Source organism: Mus musculus, chromosome 15, assembly GCF_000001635.26.
Source record: "Mus musculus strain C57BL/6J chromosome 15, GRCm38.p6 C57BL/6J".
Lineage (NCBI taxonomy): Eukaryota > Metazoa > Chordata > Mammalia > Rodentia > Muridae > Mus > Mus musculus.
In genome coordinates this window covers 89,977,870-89,986,974 of record NC_000081.6, presented here as the reverse complement: position 1 = coordinate 89,986,974, position 9,105 = coordinate 89,977,870, and positions in this window count along the sequence as shown.

The following is a 9,105-nucleotide window of genomic DNA, read 5'->3' as shown; positions in this document are numbered from 1 at the left end:
GACTACTACATAATTTATCAAGAATGCCCCAAGTGAAATAACTATTTTAAATTGAACTTTGCTTACCTCCAAGGTGGTGAATATTTGGCAAGTGAGGAGTTAAATCAATGGGAAAACTAAAAATTAACTGTTTGAATAAAATCTAATTGCCAGGTTATAAATGCCCCATTTAGAAAAAAAATCAAACCCTATTTTTCCTCTAATCCAATTTTTTATGTGTTACTTAGAGAAAAATCAATATTTCCAGAGAAATATGCTCTTATAAACAGAGACTGAGGTACCAGTTACACATTAGCGTATTGAATTCTGATCTCGAGAATTCTTTTAAGGTTTTGTTAATTCTTTGAAAATTTCAGAGTGTACTTTGATCATATTCACCCTATAACTTCTTAACGCTACATTCCCACTGCTCTATCTCCCAATGTCAGTTCTTCCTTTCTTTTTTAATAGCCCATTGGTTCCCATTTGTGCTGTCCATGTACTCCTGTGTACCAGGCCATCCACTGGACCACAGTTGACTACCAGGAGGCACACCATTAAAGAAAAATGTCTCTCCCTCCCCTAAAAGCCAACCACTGTTCACAGTTCCTCAGTCAGACATGGGAGCCCAAGTGGAATCTTATAAAAAAATCCACAGGAAGCTGACACATAAACCTGTGGGCACCCAAGCCTGACGTAGGGGAACATGTTCCTGGTCCCCAACCTCTGACTCCAAGTAACAGGAGCAGCCTATCGATTCTTGAGATTTCTATTGATCGAATTTTATGTTATCTGTCCGAGTCATTTGCATCACGCTGTTTTTACTCACATCTCACTATTTTTATATATACAAGTTAAATTCTTATATTTATTTTAAGTATTCATATATGTGTTTAGTATTTCCATCAGTTGCCTTTCCCTCTCCTCCATCCAGTCCCTCCTGTGTACTCCTCCCACTTCCTCTCAAATTCATGGATTCCTTTTCTGTAATTATTATTCTTAAACAAAAAAATAACAATATATATATTATATATAAAAATCAATCTACATAACACATATACCCATATATGTATACTTATGCACATACATATATGTACATGTATATCTACATAATATACATATACATGCATCATATATATACACATACATCATATACATATGCATACATATACATATACATCATATATATACACATACATATACATCATATACATACACATACATATACATCATATACACATACATGTACATATACTTACTTATACATATATACAAACATGTATATAGCCTGTTGAATGAATTTGATGCTGCTCATATGCATGTGTTTTGGCTTCCACTTGATATTGGCTAAAGAACTAAGGGGCTCACTCTGGGAAAGATTGATTCTCCCTTTATCAGTAGTTATTAGACGCCGACATTTCGCCTTGTGAGATTTCCCCCATGACATTCTCATGTCAACTGATATTGTCAATGCTTAGGTCTTGTTTAGGCAGCCATACTGTCACAGCTGGATCCTCTTTCTAAGCCTTCTTCCTCCTTGTTCCTTCAGCCCAACCTCAGGAGCATTTAATACCCTTTAATTATGCACATTTTATGCAAATTCATGGCACCTGCTTTTAAGCTTTAACTTGTGCACCATTTTTTTTCCTTTTCTTTTTTCTTCCATTGGTTTGTGTAGTCCTAGCTGTTCTAGAACTCACTATGTGGACCAGGCTGGCCTTGAGCTCACAGGGGCCTGCCTGCTGCCTCCAGAGTGTTCAAATTAAAGGCATGACTAGTAGCCCAGCTAAGTTTTAGCTTACACAACTTTTAAACACACTTTAACTTTCCGTTTCTGTTTCTTCTCTTTTGTTTTCCATTTAGAAGTAGTCCCTTAAGAAAAAACTAACTAAAATCTAAAATTCATTCATATCTATAAATATATCATTTCTTCTTTAACATTCTTTAACAAAACTGCACTTCTACACTTCATAGCTTTGTTGTTGTTGTTTGTTTGTTTGTTTCTGGGTTTCTTGTTGTTATTGTTGTTGTTCCCTGTGTTTACCTTGGTGTCACATAGGAATATCCTGGGCAAGGTGTTGTAAAGCCTTTTCACTCTAAATACTAGTTACGTACTCTGGGAATTCATGTAACAATAGGAATAAATGATTGAGAATCCTTGCCTTAAAACTAAGAGGAAAAAAGCCTTAAAACTAAGGCTTCAATGTACATGCTGACAGCTCCTTTCTGGCTTATTGTTCTTTTTAAAATTTAGAAAACGTTAGCTAAATAAAACCTCGTTGGCCTTCTCATTTAGGTCTGCAAAGGAACAATCGGCAGGCAGAAGGTCGGGCATTTCTGCCTTTCTCTCTGTTCTGGAATCACCTGTATACCTCTGTGTACCTTTGTCTATGTTAGCAATCAATAGACCCAAATTACTTTATCTCTCTTGTCAAAGCTGAAGACCCAAACAAGTAATTGTCTCAAATACGTCGAAGAAAGACCTGAATGTTACTTTTAGGATTAAATGAAGCCCATCAATCAATATCACCTTGCTTGTAAGCCTCCAGCAGACAGTAACATTTGATTCATAAATTACCTTTGCCCCATTTCCTTCTAATTGTTGTTGTTTTACAGGTGCATCATATCTAGAATTGGGCAAGGTAAGAATGTAGGAAAACATGGATTTTGTAAGAGATCGTGAGGAGAAAATTATGAGAAAAAAAAAAAAAAAAAAACCACAGGCAAACAGGCAACAACTCCTACACATCGATGCTGTGGTAGTAAGTTTAAACACACACTATCTTTAAATAGCTCGTATTCATACACACACACACACACACACACACACACACACACACACGTATCTTCCTTTGGGCACACTTAGAACACTAATGTTAAAGTGTGGGTAGTTAATCGTGTAACTGAAGGGGCCACGGATTTTGTAAGAGCAGCATTTTCAGGACTCAGAGTCAGATCGAGCTTTGTCCCAGGCTGTTTTAGGCAGAAAGTGACACACACACACAAAAATATTTGAAATCATCACCATATGCACACATGACAAAGCTACATTCAAAATTATCAGGCACCCAAAATCGAAGTAAAAATCTTAAACCATCTGGCTATGTCATTGAGATGTAAAGGACCAGAAAGAAAAATAGGTCAAAGGTGAGGCCAGGCACAAAGGCTCTCCAGGGTCTTTCCATTCTCAGCGCCAAGCAGGTGCCTTCAGGAATGGAGAACTATGAATAGGGCATGACAATTTTTTTTCTTTGACTTAGAATTTTATTCTTCTCAGAGCCAAAAGGAGAGGAAGAGTCAAAGTCACATAAAGTCGAATGAGAATCGAGAGAGTGATACAAGTAGGTAAGTTACAATTTACCTTTATTTCTGACACAATTTCTGAACATTTATTATTCATTTCTTATTCATCTTAACATCTCTTTTTAACTTGTTTTATTGTTTTGTAAGTTACCAGATTTATAATTTCTTAGACTTTTAGTATCCAAACTGACATTGACCACTCATTATGTTGTTCAGAACCTCCACAGTGCAGGAAGAAAAGTCAGTGAGGAATAGTGAATGTTCCCAATGGAGGAAAATCCATATGTTCACCTTTTGCTCATTATTAGAAATACTTACAAGCTTAAGTCACAAAATTATAAGGTTAAAAGCAACCAGAGTACCAGTGTCATTGTTCCAAACATGTCCTCCTTCCCTAAATCTGGAAATTACAAAATACAAATTGTATAGTATAAAATACTATAGCTATGGAATAAATGCTTCAGATAATATTCAGGTATATGTTTCAGATCATATTCAGATATACTCTCAAGGGAGTACTCCCTAAGTTCCTATCTTAAGGCTGGTTCTTTCACTATGTCTCTGGCTTTTCCTGTACATCTATCAATCTTTCCATATGTCTCCCCACCGGAGTCAGCAATTAGGTGTACTTTGCTGGGTTTCCCTATCGATTGGTTCTGTGGTGTCCCACATTCTCTCTGACACTTCCATCCTGCTAAATAGGAGGGAACAGAGCCCCTCTTCCTCAGCATCATTTTAAAAAGACATTCACAGAACCTCTAAACTAAAAATGGTACATTTGTAACAACCAGAAGAGGTCATCTACACAGATGGAATTAATGCAAGAGTTAAAGGTTAGATGCTCAAAGTATTAGTAAAAGAATGTTCAAAGCAAGCAAAAAGAAGCACAATACTCTAACATCATAAATTATCTTTTTTTATTAGGTATTTTCCTCATTTACATTTCCAATGCTATCCCAAAAGTCCCCCATACCCACACCCCCACTCCCCTACCCACCCACTCCCCCTTTTTGGCCCTGGCATTCCCCTGTACTGGGGCATATAAAGTTTGCAAGTCCAATGGGCCTCTCTTTCCAGTGATGGCCGACTAGGCCATCTTTTGATACATATGTAGCTAGAGACAAGAGCTCTGGGGTACTGCTTAGTTCATATTGTTGTTCCACCTATAGGGTTGCAGTTCCCTTACGTTCCTTGGGTGCTTTCACTAGCTCCTCCATTGGGGACCCTGTGATCCATTCAATAGCTGACTGTGAGCATCCACTTCTGTGTTTGCTAGGCCCCGGCATAGTCTCACAAGAGACAGCTATATCTGGGTCCTTTCAGCAAAATCTTGCTAGGGTATGCAATGGTGTCAGAGTTTGGAAGCTGATTGAGGGATGGATCCCTGGATATGGCAATCACTAGATGGTCCATCCTTTCATCACAGCTCCAAATTTTGTCTCTGTAACTCCTTCCATGGGTGTTTTGTTCCCACTTCTAAGAAGGGGCAAAGTGTCCACACTTTGATCTTCGTTCTTCTTGAGTTTCATGTGTTTTGCAAATTGTATCTTATATCTTGGGTCTCCTAAGTTTCTGAGCTAATATCCACTTATCAGTAAGTACATATTGTGTGAGTTTCTTTGTGATTGGGTTACCTATCTCAGGATGATGCCCTGCAGGTCCATCCATTTGCCTAGGAATTTCATAAATTCATTCTTTTTAATAGCTGAGTAGTACTCCATTGTGTAAATGTACCACAATTTTTGTATCCATTCCTCTGTTGAGGGGCATCTGGGTTCTTTCCAGCTTCTGGCTATTATAAATAAGGCTGCTATGAACATAGTGGAGCATGTGTCCTTCTTACCGGTTGGGACATTTTCTGGATATATGCCCAGGAGAGGTGTTGCTGGATCCTCCAGTAGTACTATGTCCAATTTTCTGAGGAACCGCCAGACTGATTTCCAGAGTGGTTGTACAAGCTTGCAATCCCACCAACAATGGAGGAGTGTTCCTCCTTTTCCACATCCTCGCTAGCATCTGCTGTCACCTGAATTTTTCATCTTAGCCATTCTGACTGGTGTGAGGTGGAATCTCAGGGTTGTTTTGATTTGCATTTCCCTGATGATTAAGGATGTTGAACATTTTTTCAGGTGATTCTCTGCCATTCGGTATTCCTCAGGTGAGAATTCTTTGTTCAGTTCTGAGCCCCATTTTTAATGGGGTTATTTGATTTTATGGAGTCCACCTTCTTGAGTTCTTTATATATATTGGATATTAGTCCCCTATCTGATTTGGGATAGGTAAAGATCCTTTCCCAATCTGTTGGTGGTCTTTTTTGTCTTATTGACGGTGTCTTTTGCCTTGCAGAAGCTTTGCAATTTTATGAGGTCCCATTTATCAATTCTCGATCTTACAGCACAAGCCATTGCTGTTCTATTCAGGAATTTTTCCCCTGTACCCATATCTTCGAGGCTTTCCCTACTTTCTCCTCTATAAGTTTCAGTGTCTCTGGTTTTATGTGGAGTTTCTTAATCCACTTAGATTTGACCTTAGTACAAGGAGATAGTAATGGATCGATTCGCATTCTTCTACATGATAACAACCAGTTGTGCCAGCACCATTTGTTGAAAATGCTGTCTTTTTTCCACTGGATGGTTTTAGCTCCCTTGTCAAAGATCAAGTGACCATAGGTGTGTGGGTTCATTTCTGGGTCTTCAATTCTATTCCATTGGTCTACTGGTCTGTAGCTATACCAGTACCATGCAGTTTTTAATCACAATTGCTCTGTAGTACAGCTTTAGGTCAGGCATGGTGATTCCACCAGAGGTTCTTTTATCCTTGAGAAGAGTTTTTCCTATCCTAGGTTTTTTGTTATTCCAGATGAATTTGCAAATTGCCCTTTCTAATTCATTGAAGAATTGAGTTGGAATTTTGATGGGGATTGCATTGAATCTGTAGATTGCTTTTGGCAAGATAGCCATTTTTACTATATTGATCCTGCCAATCCATGAACATGGGAGATCTTTCCATCTTCTGAGATCTTCTTTAATTTCTTTCTTCAGCGACATGAAGTTCTTATCATACAGATCTTTCACTTCCTTAGTTAGAGTCAAGCCAAGGTATTTTATATTATTTGTGACTATTGAGAAGGGTGTTGTTTCCCTAATTTCTTTCTCAGCCTGTTTATCCTTTGTGTAGAGAAAAGCCATTGACTTGTTTGAGTTAATTTTATATCTAGCTACTTCACTGAAGCTGTTTATCAGGTTTAGGAGTCCTCTGGTGGAATTTTTAGGATCACTTATATATACTATCATATCATCCACAAAAAGTGGTATTTTGACTTCTTCCTTTCCAAATTGTATCCCCTTGATCTTCTTTTATTGTCTAATTGCTCTGGCTAGGACTTCAAGTACAATGTTGAATAGGTGTGGAGAGAGTGGACAGCCTTGTCTAGTCCCTGATTTTAGTGGGATTGCTTCCAGCTTCTCACCATTTACTTTGATTTTGGCTACTGGTTTGCTGTAGATTGCTTTTATCATGTTTAGGTATGGGCCTTGAATTCCTGATCTTTCCAAGACTTTTATCATGAATGGGTGTTGGATTTTGTCAAATGCTTTCTCAGCATCTAACGAGATGATCATGTGGTTTTTGTCTTTGAGTTTGTTTATATACTGGATTACATTGATGGATTTCCGTATATTGAACCATCCCTGCATCCCTGGGATGAAACCTACTTGGTCAGGATGGATGATTGTTTTGATGTGTTCTTGGATTCTGTTAGCGAGAACTTTATTGAGGATTTTTGCATCAATATTCATAAGGGAAATTGGTCTGAAGTTCTCTATCTTTGTTGTGTCTTCCAGTCTTCCCTAATTCAACCACAGGGGTCCTCAACTTCAGACCATTGATTGGCTGCAAGTATCTGCTTCTGTCATGCTCTATTTGATCTTTCTATTAAAGGACTAAGATATTTACTGGGTTATTTTTATTTGAAGTTGGTCCTAACTCTAACATTGATGCATATGTGTACAGGTATCAGAGTAATTGTGGTCTCATAGAATGAGTTGGATAGACTACCTTCTGTTTCTATTTTGTGGAATAGTTTGTGAAGAACTGGAATTAGATCTTCTTTGAAGGTCTGATAGAACTCTGCACTAAACCCATCTGGTCCTGGGCTTTTTTTTTTTTTTTTTTTTTTTGGTTGGGAGACTTTTAATGACTGCTTCTATTTCTTTGGGGGATATCGGGCTGTTTAGATCATTAACCTGATCTTGATTCAACTTTGGTACCTGGTATCTGTCTAGAAACTTCTCCATTTCATCCAGGTTCTCCAGTTTTGTTGAGTATAGCCTTTTGTAGAAGAATCTGATGGTGTTTTGGATTTCTTCAGGATCTGTTGTTATGTCTCCCTTTTCATTTCTGATTTTGTTAATTAGAATGCTTTCCCTGTGCCCTCTAGTCAGTCTGGCTAAGGGTTTGTCTATCTTGTTGATTTTCTCAAAGAACCAGCTCCTTGTTTGGTGAGGTCCCCTGAGGTGCTGAGAAGAAGGTATATCCTTTTGTTTTAGGATAAAATGTTCTGTAGATATCTGTCAGATCCATTTGTTTCATAATTTCTGTTAGTTTCACTGTGTCCCTGTTTAGTTTCTGTTTCCATGATCTGTCCATTGGTGAAAGTGGTGTGTTGAAGTCTCCCACTATTATTGTGTGAGGTGCAATGAAACTTTGAGCTTTACTAAAGTTTCTTTAATGAATGTGGCTGCCCTTGTATTTGGAGCATAGATATTCAGAATTGATAGTTCCTCTTGGAGGATTTTACCTTTGATGAGTTTGAAGTGCCCCTCCTTGTCTTTTTTGATGACTTTGGGTTGGAAGTCAATTTTATTAGATATTAGAATGGCTACTCCAGCTTGTTTCTTCATACCATTTGCTTGGAAAATTGTTTTCCAGCCTTTCATTCTGAGGTTGTGTCTATCTTTTTCTCTGAGATGAGTTTCCTGTAAGATCATAAATTATCTTAACCAAATACTCTGAAACAAACAAAAATAATACCCCAACAAAATAGTATACCAACAACTCACTCAGAATATACCAATGGACAGTTGACCAAACCTAGGAAGATCTGGGCCCCATAAAGAATCATCAGCATCCACCCAAGGAGTCTACAATGTAATGTTCTTAGCTTTTGTGTTGATGAGAGCTGTATTCCGAATTGATTTGCTTAAGAGTAAAAAGGACAACTAGTCAAACACAGAATTGATCAATGCCTTGCTGGTACAGAATCCCACAACCAGCGCTAGGCCTGGGATTGCGGGGATGGCAGAGAAAGAGTCCTAGGGCCCTCATCAGGCAAAGTTAGGTCTGTGATCAGAGCTATGCCTGGAAGTGTGGAGACAGTGTGGGTCGGCTTAGTTCTGGAGGAACTCTCCAGGCAAGACCAGTGTGTGGGCTGCCATGTCTGGAGCAGGGCCTGCAATTGTCATGGATGCAGATTTATATTAGAAGGGGAAGCAGACTCCCTTCAAAGGAAGAGCAGGGGGAATTCATCTTTTAATAGCCACCAAAAGCAGAAATCTGGTGTTCCTTATACTTTTAGAACCTCTAGTGATTTAGAAAAGTAGAGCCGGCTGAGTATTCAAATGGCTGCGTCTAGTCGAGAAAATTGAAACAATCAGTTAAGTTAGAATTCCTATTTAAATCATGATTGAGTGACTAATGCTTAAGTCTAAAAAAGAAAAAATCTATAAAGCATTTGTTTCCTTTCGTGAAATGAAATTTAACAGGACTTTAATCCATGAGGGAAAGTCTGAAAAAAAAATGGTGAACTTGATCATCAATCTGGTT